This window comes from Ursus maritimus, unplaced genomic scaffold (assembly GCF_017311325.1).
Source record: "Ursus maritimus isolate PB19 unplaced genomic scaffold, ASM1731132v1 scaffold_7, whole genome shotgun sequence".
Taxonomy (NCBI): domain Eukaryota; kingdom Metazoa; phylum Chordata; class Mammalia; order Carnivora; family Ursidae; genus Ursus; species Ursus maritimus.
This window is the reverse complement of record NW_024426885.1, coordinates 7,534,086-7,547,975: the sequence shown is the minus strand read 5'-3', so window position 1 is coordinate 7,547,975 and position 13,890 is coordinate 7,534,086. Positions and strand designations below refer to the sequence as shown.

General features: G+C 57.5%; 1 protein-coding gene and 1 long non-coding RNA gene across 2 annotated transcripts in view; one reads left to right on the top strand and one right to left on the bottom strand.

Moving 5' to 3' along the window:
* The window catches only part of FAM53B (family with sequence similarity 53 member B), a 109,381-nt gene that overhangs the window by 8,272 nt on the left and 87,219 nt on the right, over positions 1-13,890 (bottom strand). The gene's annotated exons all lie outside the window — the stretch shown is intronic.
* Positions 7,061-11,170, top strand: LOC121101314. The gene is made up of 2 exons (XR_005833317.1): positions 7,061-8,683; positions 9,733-11,170. It is a non-coding gene; the product is annotated as an uncharacterized LOC121101314 (long non-coding RNA).

The following is a 13,890-nucleotide window of genomic DNA, read 5'->3' as shown; positions in this document are numbered from 1 at the left end:
GAAACTTGTGTTAACTCAATAGACATTCAGCCCCGTCCTGCTGCACGCACCAGCTTGGGCCCGCAAGCTCAGGCCCCTCCTCTAGTCCTACTGCTCTGATGCCAGCCTGGAGGAGCACGGAGGGTGGGGGGCATCCAGAATCGTCCACTAGCTGAACTGCACCACAGGCTTATCAATAGAGACCCAGAGCATAAGGCTGGTGGGGGTAAGGAGACAACAGACTTCTCCAGAGACGAGTTCCGGGATGCCAGAGTCCCCCTGGAGGAAGGGTGGGGCATCCCAGAGACAAGGACAAGGGCAAAGGTGGGCTGTTGGAGTGCTGGGTCCCCTCTCTCCCGATTGTCCTACCCTGAAGAGAGCAGGCTATTCTCCTCACTCCCGTCTCCCTGGGCCCCCCCCGAGCCCTGAACCCAGCAGCCCTGGTGGAGCAGCTCGGGAGGGAATTTCTGGAGTTGGAGGAACTGGACCCAAGTCTGGCTCCGCCATGGCTGACTTTCTAGAACAGCAATGCAGGTCCTGGCCAGAGGCCGAAGGCTGAGCCCCGCAGGAGCCCGGCCGCCAGGAGCCAGCCCGCCTGCGGTTTGCTGGGGAGCAGAGGTTGCTGGGACCCCTCTCCTTGGATGTTCTGTGTCCTCAGCGTTGTGCCCCCCCCCCGAGCTGCCCTTAGCATCGAACTGGGACAAGACGTGCCCCCCGCCGAGGCGCACCCCTTCCCAGACAACAGCTGTGGCAGAGCCCGCCGCTCCGGCTTCGGCCGCTGGTCTTCTAGACAGGCACACTTGGCTTGTCCTCTGCTGAAGGCTGTCCCATCTTTTCAATACAACCTTACAGATCTCTGCGTGTTACGGATTTTGAGGGAGGTACCTCCAGTCCCTCTAGAAAGAGGGGCATAACAAAGCCCAACTCACGAGTCAGGGTGATCAGGCCTGCGCCTGGCCTGAGCTGCCCGGAGCCGTGCAGCCACTCTGCTGGAAGCTGCTGGGCCCAGGGCTCTGGCTAAGCAGAGGCATTTCCTCCCCCAAACAGACACTTTGACGAGAACAGAACTCTCCAAGTATCAAGAGAACACCAGGCCACGAAGAATGGCTAGCGGCCTGGAAATTTTCTAAGTCTCATTTATGCTGGAAGTTGGCACAGAAACAACCAAGAAGGCAAGACATGAGGTTTCCTGGGGTGGGTTTTGGTTTTTGTTGTTGTTTTTTTAATATCTCAGAGAAGAGGAAAAGGTCCCAGCACACGCTGGGCCGAACGTGAATCCGTCTCTGGCAAATCTGAACTCTGCACGAAGGCCAGCTCTCTCAGAGGAAGCCCCGGACCTGAGGGGTCAGGTACGGGGGCTGCTTCTCCCAAGGCTGCCCCGGGTCGGCGCTGTGGGGGGCGTGGTGACAGGCCGGGTGGGAGATGGCTGAGCCCAGGGGGCGCGGCCCCGGCCGGAGGCTGCCGCTCAGGGCCCCATAAAGGCTGGCCCCTTGCTCTGGGCACCTTATCGTCATGCCCCTGCCACAGCCCAGTTCCACTTCCTGCGTGGGGCGGGTCAGCTGCTCGCCCAGGCCTGTGTCAAGGCCCAGCCCATTTCTGTGAAATGCTTACCTTTGGACTCCACAAGAGGCAGCCTTTTTGAGCCTGGACTGTTTCTCTACCCACAGGAACAAGGGAAACCCACATAGGCCCTGAAAATAGGAAATAGCGTTGCCCCACGGGCAGTCTCTGGGGCCCGGTGAGCCCTGCTGATTTGGCACTGGCTACTCGGGGCTCTCCTCCAGATCACAGTTTCTAGAATCAAACAGCCCAGGGGGCCAGGGACTATCTCTGGGGCATAATGATGGCCTTGGGCAGTTACTAGGCCATCCCTGGCTTCCGGGGCCACTGCTTCCTCAACTTACTTTTGCAGAGGCCACACCTGTTTGCTGAGTGCCTCTTTACCTGGCAGGCTCCCATTTACCCGCCCTCCCCCCCAAACCCCAGCTTTCCATCGTTCCTTCTGGAAGCCACCCGAAAGCCTGCGTGCACCGTGCCTAGCCCTGCACAGTACTGACCCCCACCCCACTGCCTGGCCCGGATGCTCGCTCACAGGAGGTGCTCAGTGCAGCCTGGGGGGATGAGAAGGACCCACCTGGTTAGCCCCACCTGGCTCGGCTTGTGTGCCTGTGCAGCCCGGAGCTCCCCAGGCTGCGGTGGGCAAGAATGGGCCTTAGTGGCCCAGAGCCCTGCAAGCCCTCTGAATGGTGCCCCCCGCCCCCAGGCCACAGTGTGACAGACACGGTTTCTGCACCAGGCCCCCAGGGGGCAAATGACCTGCCCCAACACAGAAGGTGTGGAAGCCAATGCGAAAGGGCCTTCCAGCACTCTGGCAATCAGAAAACAAACATTTTGTTTCTGCGGCATGCACCCCAGCCAGCACACACTCAGGACAGGACTTGTGAAACCACCTCGCTCTCGGGTTGGTGTAAGGAGAACTCCAGCCTAACAAAAGTCCAGGGACCTTTCCAAAGCACACAAGGGCTCTGGCAGGGGGCCAAGGCTAACGTGCTGCGGGGATGCACGAGGTGTCGGGGGGCGGCTTCTACAGCAGCAGGATCGCGGGGCACGGAAGGGGGGGCCTTGGAGGGCATGGTGGGCCCTGGTTTCTGTACAGCTGCCTGGGGTGGGTGCTCTGAGGGCCACATCAGAGCACAGGGGGCCAGAACTACAGAGTATCAGGGCCCTTGCAGCTCTGTGTCTTTGTTCCAAATAGTGGCTTCCAGAAAAGAAGATTTTTGTTGGAAAACTGAGCAAATCGTCCACCAGTTTAACGACTGCATTTTGCAGACTGGCAGACTGAGGTCAAGACCAGGGACGAGACCCCCCCAGTCGCATGGCTAGTTGATGTGCAACCAGACCTCTGACTTCCAGGCTGTGCTCAGGAGAACATCTGATCCTCCGGCAGGACGGCCGCCCAGGAAAGGCTAGACAAGCCCGGGCTGGAATCCCAGCTCCCGTGTGCCCTCTGCGGGACCTTGGCAAATCATTAAACTTCTGAGCCTCAGTTTCTCATTTGTACCAGGAGGCTAAGAAGAGCCCCAAACAAAGTCCTAGCATCGTTTAGAGAACTGATTGCAATTAGAGCACCAAGGAGGCCGATGAAGGTGCCTAGCAAACCAGGGCTCCTCCCGCCTCCCCACTCTGCCCAGGCCCAGAGGGTGTGCCCGGGGCGCTCTGGGGACACTGCACTGCACAGCAAAGGGGTCAGGGGGCTCAGCTTTTGGAACAGAATCTATACTACAGGTGGTCAAATCCAACTGCCCTTTTTTTTTTTTAATTTTTATTTATTTATCTGAGAGATAGTGAGAGAGAGCACAAGAGCAAGGCGGGGGCAGAAGGAGAAGCAGACTTCCCCGCTGAGCAGGGAGCTTCCCGGGATTCTGGGATTATAACCTGAGCCGAAGGCAGATGCTTAACCGACTGAGCCATCCAGGTGCCCCCCAACTGCCCTTTTTAATCCAAACCTGCTTTCGGGAGCAAGAAGACACGGCAGAGACACAAAAGGTAAAATCTCTAGGAACAGAAATATAAGAACTGGCAAAAATGATAGGAAGAAAACCGTCAAGAACACAAAACCAGGCTCGCACAAAACAGAATAACATGGTGTGTTGCAGACAGAAGACTTGACCTCAAAGAGCTGTGAATTCTCCCCACGTGACTTCCTAAACTGAATACAATCCCCATCTAAAATATCAACGGCACCCCTCCCACCACCTTCAAACAAAGTGATTCTCACGTTTTTAACAGAAAATAAACAGCAGAAATTAATCAGGAAAACGGTACGGAACAGTGAGGAGACACTCTGTCAGATGCTAGCCACACAAGAGAAAGCCCTAGTAACGCAGAGCACCCTGCCACGTGAGGACACGCAGAGACTACGAGACCCAGCTCAGTACGCTGCACAGGTGGAATCTCAAAGCCGAGAGCAAGAGACGGAATCTCCAGTCGCTGGTGTTGAGATAAATGGGGGGCCACTAACAGAGAAAAAAGAAAAGCTGGCTCCACACTCACGCCATAAACACGCTCAAGTCCATCCACAGGGACCAAAGCTTGCAACAGAAGCCCCAGAAACATGGCAGAATTCCTTTATGATCTTGGGATAAAGAGGCCTTTCTAAAACTCAGAATCCAGACCCATAAAATAATAAATTGGATAAAAACATACACGGGTCAAAAGAAAGTGACAAGCACTGGAGGGAATGTAAAATTGTACAGTCACTTTGGAAAACAGTCTGGCAGTTTCTCCAAATGTGAAACACGGAGTTACCGTGTGACCCAGCAGTTCCACCCCCAGGCACACACCCACGAGACGTGAGGGCGCGTCTGCACAAGAACGCATGCGCGTGTTCATGGCGGCGTCATTACTCCCGCCCCGGAAGCGCAAACAAACACACTGGCCACCGACCCGTGAACGGGTAGGTAAGCTGTGGTCTGTCTGGACGACGGAATACGGTGTGGCCACAGAAAGGAGAAGCCCTGACACCTGCTGCCACGGAGGGGACCTAGGAAACACCAGGCTGAGTGAAGAAGCCACACAAGAGACCACGTGCCGCACGAGCCCATCTACATGGCAAGTCCAGAACTGGCGAATCCATCCAGGGGTGGGGTGGGGTGGGGTGGGGTGGTTGGTATGGGCCTTCTTTTGGGGGTGATAAAATGTTTTAAGATGGGTTGCAGTGACCCACTGACACAATGACAGGAATATACAAATTCGGGAATATATGAAAACCACTGAACTTGTACACTTCTATTTTTTTTTCAAGATTTTATTTTTAATTTATTTTTCAAACACACTTTTAATCTCTACACCCAGCAGGGCTCTAACTCACACCCCTGAGGTCAGGAGTCACATGTCCCACCCACGGAGCCAGCCAGGGGCCCCCGAACTCGTACACTTTAAATGAGTGAAGTGTGCAGCATGTGAGTTATATCTCAATAAAGCTGCTAAAGGGCAAAGTCAAAGTCAAAGTCAAAGAACAAATCAGGGACCAAGATCTGTAACTCACACCACAGGCAAAACTTATCTCCCTACTACACCACCGAGAAGAAAAACCAATAACTCAACTTTTTTTTAGGACAGAAGAACACAGCTCAGGACATCTGAACAATTTTCAAAGAGATGAAGAACAGAGGCTTGACTGTAACAGAAAGGCAAACTAAAATGACAGAGAGACCACGTGTCACCCATCCACTTGGCAAAACCCGCGTGTGACCAGTGTGTGTTGGTGGGGACACGGGCCACCTGCAGAACCCGTCAGGGTGCATGGGTCCTACAACGTCCCCTGCTCCACATCCTCAAGGAGATACACACGCCCCACCTGTGGCCCAGTGGCTCTCTTGGTGGAGTGCATCCCCCAGAGGAGCCCCCTGCCATGTCCAGAAGGATGCAGGAGCCCCGCAGCTCACCGCTGAGCAGGCCTGCACAGGCCTGAACAGGTTCGGGGGCCCGGCAGGGTGGCCTGGGAAAGACAGGCCACATCCACAGGACGGAACAGCCCGCAGCTCGGTTTGGACACGGAAACACCTCCAGGGTCTGTCATTTAAGAGAGCAAAGTGCAGAAAAGTAGATACAGCAGGTTAACTCTTGTATAAGGGAGAATAAAATAACATTCTTATTTGCTTCTATTTGCACAAAGGAGTTCTAGAAGGATCACAAGAAACAAAGTAGCAGTTAACCTGAAGCAAGACCTTCCACGATTATTTTAATTTTTGAACATGTGACGGTACCATCAAAAAATAAAATACGTATGCGTGTGTGTGTTTATTTTAAGAGGAGGATGCACACTAAGTTAGAAATTCAGAAAAGGACGACCCATAGGCCAAAATCTTATTCAAATGGTCACTTCCATTTTCAAAAAAAGGAGGCCTCCCCATCTCCATATTAAATCATTTTGATGTTTCTTGATCAAAGTTCTTTTTGACTTTCCTTCTTTCCTTATTGGCAGGAACAAGGCTTGTGCATCTTTGAAAATGGCACTTTGCAAAACCGTGCAGGAAAAAAAAAGCCCTTCCCAGCCCTGCGTTCCTGCACTTAATAATCACCAAATTAAATCTGAGGTTCATACAAGCACAGGACGTGAAAACATCAGGAAGTGCCAGTCCCGAACTGGCGAGTGGGCCACACATGTGTGCGGGCGTGCTCACACGGCTGGTGGGCACTTTCACAGAACATAGCTGGGGGGGAATCCCTGGAAAACTCCTTGCTGCCGCAGAGGTTCGCGTGGCTCCCCGCCCGCCCACCCACACAGGCTGGTGTGGAGCTTCCTGCTCCATGGGGGAGCATGGCCAGGCTTTGTGGGCAGACCCAAGGTGGGGCTGCGGGCTGCCTTGTGCCCCAAACCCTGGCTCTCCCGGAACAAGGCCCGTCTCTCAGATGCCACCATCCCTGTCCAGTTTGGCCAGTGTCAGCCACTTCGAGCACCTGCCCGGCCCTGCCCGCTGGTGGCGCTGGGAGGAGCCTGCACGTTTGCCAGAAGGGGGTTGGAAGGAACGGCTGCTTGTGCCCGTGACAGCCCCAGCCCTGGTGCCGAGTGAGGGGACTTCAGGACACACGCCAGAGATGGCCATTTGGGCCAGGCGTCCACAATCGTGGTGTGTGAGCTGGAGCCCCCGTTTCCACCTGCCATCATATTTCTACATCTGGCAAAGGGAGGAGAAGCAGAGATGAAGTTCAAAGTGTCAAATTCTGCGGTTTTTCCCTGCAGGTTGGTAGGGGGAGACCTCTTCCTTCCTCCCCGGCAATAAAATCGAAACCATGAAGAAAGGTAAGCAAACGTTGCAGGAATACAGCTACCTGATTTATCTGCTCGAACAGGCCTAACATGGAAAACCACAGAAGCAACGTCGAGAAGCTCCTCAGGGCTTCAGCTGACAAAGCGCTCCCCATCTTAGGATAAACCTGGCTCCCCAGGGGCTACGCACACCCGTTTGCTCCCAGGAGCCAGCGTCCTGACTGGTCACAGATGGCACTGGCTCTCCTTGCACTCAGCACCTGTCGAGGTAGCCAGAGTAGGAGGGAGCAGGAATGTGCTGGAGCCCCAAAGAAGGGGAACCCTGCTCTGCCAAGGTCCTCTGAGAAGAGGCCCCAGAGGACCCGTAAAACGCCCAGCTGCCCTCACTTCTGCAGCACGAAGGTGAGTTCCCTCACTAACCTTGACAGGCTCCTCGCTGACTACAATGCTGGCCATGGCAGGTGACATGGGCCCCCTCCCAGCTCTGGGACTTGGTCAACGGACAGGAGTCCAAGGGCGACGGCTCCCCGGGAAGGCACTGCCGGTAGGAGAGTGGTCCTCGGTAGGGGCATCAGAAACAACGTCTAGACATCACTTCGGAGGGCCTCAGGCAAACCCTGCCCCCCTCCGGGCCTCCATCTGTCCTCTGTTCTGGGAAGGGGTGGTTCCCAAGGGTCGCCCCTGCTGGCTCTGGGCCCCACAGCAGGCTGCAGAAGGCAGGAGACCACAGAGTCCAAGGGCAGTGTAACCCAAGATGCGCCTGATGGGGAGACAGGCACCGGGCTTCCGGATCCAGCCCGCCACACACCGGGTGTGTCCTGGGAAAGTCCTGCCGGCTCCGGGCCATCTGCGCAATGAGAGAGTCGTCCTGCCTGGGCCCGGGGTGTCCCCGCCCTGCCCCGAGAGGCTGCTGGGCCCAACCAGCTTTGATGCTACTTGAGGCCTGGCACCAAATCCAGATCAGAACTGTTCCTCTGCCCCTGTGGCCCCAAATGGCCGCCCTGAGGCCAGACCCTGTGCCAAGCTCCAGACCCGGTGGGTCCCATGAATGTCCTCACGGGCCTCTCAGCTCATCGTGGCTCAAACCTGACCTAGCCTTTCCTCCCTGAGCCTTCACGAAGAGCAAACACCTCACGCTCACAGCAGCCCAGACAGCCCCGTTCCCGCCTCGCCCGCAGCCCCCCTGCCCGCTCAGCTCCCTCTGGGGATACCCTCCCTCAGCCAGGATCACCCCTTTCACAAACCTCGATCTCCCCTAGTAGCCCAGCTACGATACCCTCCCCGGCCCCCCGCACGCCAACCTGGAGCCCCACGCCACACCCGTGAGCTGACCGGCAGGCTCTGGAGGGCCCAGCCAGGGAGCTGCACCCTGATGCCTGGAGGACTGGGGTCGGCTACTGGGTACGAGGCCCAAGTGGCAGCCCAGCTGGCCGGAACCCTGCCTCTGCTGCCAGGACGGGGCCTCCCTCAGCTCCTTATGCAACTTAAGGTTCTCTTTCCCCATCTGTAAAATGGGGAAATAAAACTGCTCTTGTGGGGCTCTGATGGCGATGAAATGAGATCACACGCAGGGCCCGACGCGGTGGGATTTCGACACCCCTTCATGGGGCGCAGCTGCACCGGGATGGAGGCACGGGGCCCGAGCTGCAGCCCCAGGAGGAAGCAGCGGCGGGAGAGCCCCTCGTCCATCTGGACTCACGGCGAGAGCAGACTCGCGGGCGTGCTGGGCAAAGGGGTGGAGCGGGCCCGCACTGGCCACCAAGGCCCGTGGGGTGAGCAGCCGCAGCGGCCCGGCTGGGCTCAGCCAGCGTGTCCCGGCTTGCCCGAGCGCGGCAGGTGGCCACGGACATGTCCGCTGGCATCGGGTGTGGCAGGACATTCCTGGGCACATTCCGCTTCTCTGGGCCGGCTGTCCCCACCCACAGAGCCAAGGTGAGTGGCAGGGACGTGGTGCTGGTCCTGGTGCTTGGGGTCCTGGTGCTCCTAAGCCCCAGAGGCCCCATGAGAGGACTGCCTCATCTGAGGGCTTCACCTCAGCTGGAGGCAGGGGAGACACTGGCTTCGCTTTGGGGTGGGGAGGAGAGCCCCAGGGGGACTCACCCTGGTCTCCTGCCCATCAGGTGCCCTTCCCGGGATGACCGGCCTTCTAGTTCCATGTCTCCAACCAGATCCAATGCTGCAGCCAGGCAGGGCCTACGTCTCAGAGCAGCTGGACCAGCAGACCTGGCTCAGAGCCCCAGCTCTGCCCAGGGCCCCACGGGTCACCTGAGCAGCTCCCATCCCCTCTCGCAGCCGGCTCCTCTGAGCTGCAGGGAGGGACGCCTGGAGACCACCGTGGGAGCCAGAGGGGGCACAGATCTGGGAGGCTGTGCTGTGCTTACTGGACTTCCAGACTCTCAGGACCGCCAACCCCAGGCACTCCTCAGTCTCTGCTGACCGGGCACCCCTAGTGCAGGGACTCCTGGGGTACAAGGATGGGGCAGTATGGGAGGGGGTTCTGGGTTCTCCACCAGGACCAGGCCAAACCCAGCCAACAAGAAATCCAGGCTCCAGGCCAGAAGCAGGCATCGGGGGACATTTCCTTAGCGGGCACTAGAGGGGCCAGGTGTGCAAGAGGCTGCTAAGGAACCCCATCTTCAGTAGGAAGGGGGCGGCCCTGCACACACGACCAGACGGGAGCGCCTGCGCTCTCTGGCTTAGAGACTCTGGACGAGTCATTCCCACTCTGAGAGCCAGGATGGGCATCAGGACACGGACCTCATGCGGAAGCAAGCATGTGGATGGCCCAGTCAAGGCATCCGTGTGCCAACAGCACGTGGTTCCCACTTTGGAGGCCTGACTGCAGGCTCCGGAAGGGTTGGCCAGGGCGGGTCTCCGTTTCTTTGACTTTCTCAGGGACACACCTCAACATTTCCTGATAGGCTTATTTTTTCCCTTTCTATTTTTTCTCCTTTGTTCATTACTGTTGAAATGTTTGGCAGGATATGCAAACACAGCACCCGCATCTCTAGAGGCACCTAGAAGGCCCAAGAAGCCCTCACAGTCCGAGCTAATATACCTGAGAGGGATGCCCAGGGCCGGCACCTCGTCCCGAGGGACAGGCTCTGCCAGCAGCCCCGGGCACACGTGGACAGCCCAAGGCTGACTCAGCAAACTCCCACGGAGGGGGCAGCGGCAGGGCCAGGCTCAACCCCGGCTCTGTCTGTTCGAGGCCCGTGCCCTTAGCCATCACGCTACAGAAATTCAGAATAGAAATCCAAACTAATTTCTACCCACCAAGAGCCACCAGCAATGCTCACCTGCTACTGGATAACAATTCCAACAGCCAAAGGCTCTCGGGACGAGGGCTCCAAGATGGCAGCAGCCCTAAATCACTCTTAAGTCCAGACATTTCTTCATGTATAGGAAACCGACTCACAAGGTTGAGTTACCGTCAATTCCACCCGTCATCCCCTGGAATCTTGTCTTGCTCGGGAACAAAGTCAGCATTTCTGGGGGTTCGTTCTCGTGTCCTAGCAGCTGTGAAGCCTCCGATGACAGCAGGGCTAACGTTTACTAAGCATTTACAGCGAGCTTCTTCACCGGGACCGTCCCACGGAGCCCTCACAACCACCCCGGGAGGGGGGAGAGCACCACCGTCGTCGGAGGGTCGGGAAGGCGCCAAGGCCACACAGCGAGCAAGTGGGGAGGACTGAACCCCGGCAGGGTGCTGCAGGGCCGAGGGCCCGAGTGCCGGAAGGAGAGAGACAGGGGAAGGACAGGGCCTCCCTGATCCAGGACACCAGCGAGGCGGCAGCCGGCAGGAGGCCGGCGGGAGGGTGCGCCCAGGCTGACCCCACGCAGGGCCAGGCTCTCGGCCAGATGGGAGGAAAGGGCAAAGGCCGTGAGTATATTACTTTCCTCTGGAGCCCACCCCCAGGTGATGAATGATGTGTCAGGGCGAAAAGGCTGAAAGCCCCAAGGAGGAGGCCAACCCGCAAGACAAAAGAAAACAGCAGCGCGCCGTTAGGACACCCCCGATGTGCACAGAGTCCCAGGCGTCTTCCCCAGGGCTCCAGGTCGGCCCTTGCTCCCGTCCTGCCCTTAGATGTGAACGCGTGCATGTGCATGTGTGCGCACCTCTCTCTCTCTCACACGCACGCACACGCACCGCTCCGCCATCTTGTAATCGCTTCAAGATGCTGTCATTCCTACAGTGACTGATGAAGGCACGGTCCATTTGACTCTGACCCCCCGTGGCCCTCCCGGTCCAGAAGGGTGAGGTGAGCTGCAGCGGGGCAGAGGGGGTGCCCAGCAGCAGGAGACCAGCTTCCAGGCCTGGGGCCCCAGCCTCTGGCCTCACACCAACTCTGGCTGAGCCCAAGTCAGGAAATGAGCCTACTTCTCTCTTGCAAAAATAAAAATGTATAACAATTTGGAAAAAGCACAGAACTCAGGGGGAAGTCCCTCACTTTCCATCTGCAAGTGGCTACCACAAAAAGGAGCTGCCAGACACTGTGTGTCATTGGCAGAGGCCCGGGTTCACTCGGAATGGGGAGCCCAGAGCCACAGGGGCCTCGAGGGACAAGGTTCTCAAATCCCTGCAGGAGCTGCCACCACTGCCTTGGACAAAAGCAGATGGTGGCTGACCCACCCCCAAGAGAGGTCCCTGCCCCTTGGCCCCTTTCTACCCTCTGTCTTCCAAGCAGAGAGGTAGGTTGGGTCTTAAGAAAAACAGCTGCTGACACTCGTGTTCCCTCGAACTGGGCATCTACCAAGTGCAGGCAGCAGAGACTCAGTGTCTGTGGCCTCCCTTGTTCCCCTAAGTCCCCCAGGAGGCAAATGTCAGCCTCCCCCGTTGAGATGAGGAAGCTGAGGCCTACAGAGGTCAGTGAGCAAGAGTGGCCTTTCTCGATCGGAATAACATGGTGTGTGCATACAGCACCCTGCGAACCTCAGGGGACAGTGAGTCCTGGGGGCCCTACCCAGCGGGTCACTGCAGTGGCAGCCGGTGGTCGCGCTGGTGGGCTCGGGGCACGGGGCAGTCGTTATCCTTTCCCCTCTTTAGGACACGGATGGTGCTGAGGCCACCTGCCCAGCAAGCAGGTCAGGGATCCTAATGAGGCTGGGGCCCCAGACAAGAAGGGGTGAAAGCAGAGCCAAGCACGTGCACAAACCCACAGTGATGGACCCTCCCCTCTCACTAATACCTCTCCTGGAGGCCGTAGCCAGAGCAGGCCAGCTCCAAGGTCGGGGCAGAGGGGCCAGAGTGATTTTGCTGTGACAGACGGGCTGCCTGGCAAAGCCCGATGGCCCCAGATGCCACTTCTCAAGCCTGCCACCTCCCCTCCATAGGAAGACCGGCCTGGGGGTGGGGGGCCCACCCTGGTGGCCCAGGAGACAGCCGGTGCTCAGGCTGGCTTGCGGGCATCCCGCTCAACCACCACAGCGGCCAGGCTGACGTCCTGCCAGCAATGTCCCCAAGTGAACAAGGAACCTGAGATCCTGTGGGTCAGTGCCCAACCTGGACACATGTACACTCACAGTTTATGTTGTTAGAAACACAAGACCGACTCCTGAGAGAAAGGGTGGCCTTTTCTCTCTTTTGCACTTAAAACTGGTTCTCATTGCAAAACTGAGTATGAACTCAGGGGTTTCCACCAATCCTGCTGGCAGGGTGGGGGTGAGTCCAGGATAAACCCCTTTAAATTGCACCATAAAGCTCTCCAGCGGTCGGGCTGAACTGCCTTTCTACTTCCCGCTTTCTCTTGCGCTCCCTCCCTCTTTAATCTTGCCATTGTCCCCTCCAAGAGAGACCTCTTAGTGTTCCCATGAAAGCAAGAAAAATGGACGTTCCGGAAGGTATTGTGGGACCTGCCCGGGCAGAATCGCTCACATGCCTTTTTTCTCACTATTAGCTTGAGATGATCTTAGAAAAAGAAAGAGAGAGAGGGAGACAGACACGCACACAAAAAACACAAACAAAAAAGTCCCGTCCTCGATGGCCGGTGAGAAATAAAGCCGCTCTCTGTGTCTCGAGAGGAACATCAATTGTCGGAGCGCCCAGGTTAGCGGAGAAGCACAGAATCAAGCGTCCCGCTCCCCCGGCTGAAAACAAGAAAGCAACCTCCAATTGATTGGGGGAAAGAAATTAATTGCAGCTTTAGAAAAACCTTTTCTCTCCAGCAGGGCCTTGGGCCCATTGAAGCCCAGGCTGCTCGGCAGGGCTCTTAGCGGTTACCACCATTCACCACGCGCAGGTGGCTGATACATTTCCCAGGGCTCGTCGGCGTGGGGACCGCGCCGTGCCTTTCAGCGAGGGCTGCCGGGATCTATACAGGGCCACTTAAATCAGTCTGAAGCTGTGAAAGGCTCCACCGCTCGCAGCCCGGGTCCGGCCGCCCAAACAGAGCCCCGGGAGGGCCAGCGGGCGGGCGCAGGGCCGGGAGGACGGTGCCAATTAAAAAGCCCAGCCTGTGGGCCATTCTCTCCCTCATTTTCATTCCTACAGCTACATTGTGTCCACTGGCAGTGGATTCCAAAAGCGAGGCGGCCGCATTCACCTCGCAGGGCTTTAGAGCCGCCATCCCCGAACTAGGCTAATTAAAAGCGTGGTCCCTCCCAGGCTGCTCCTGGGGAGAAGACAGAAGGCTCAGGAGACAAGGCGCAACTGTGAATGCTGGGCTCTTCCAGGGGTGACTGGCAGGCTGGGAGGAAGGGGTTCCTGGAAGGAGTAGGGCCCACCCGAGCATCAGCCCCTTGGGTCTGTGGAACATTCTAGAGCTCCCTGCATCCTCCGAACCTCAGGAAGACAGGGCAAACCTGGTATGGGTGGAAGTGGGCCCCGCTGCAGGGCTGACACGCCTCTGGGGTGCATCTACTCCCATGCCTGCTCCCTAGATGCCCAGGGGACCGCAAGCCAGGAAGCCAGGGGCCACTGACTGTTGAGATGGTCATGGTTGGTAGGAAGAAGGGACCCAGGCCTGGCCACATTCTAGCTGTTTATCCAATGCCCGCTTTGCCCCTCTGGGCCTGTTTCAACTGGAAAGCAGTGATGATGCACGCTCCCTTGCAGAATCGCTGGGCTAGCATGTACATGGCCCACACAGCCGAGCCCAGTGACAGCCAACATCGAGACCACTACCCACAGCACTGCCAAG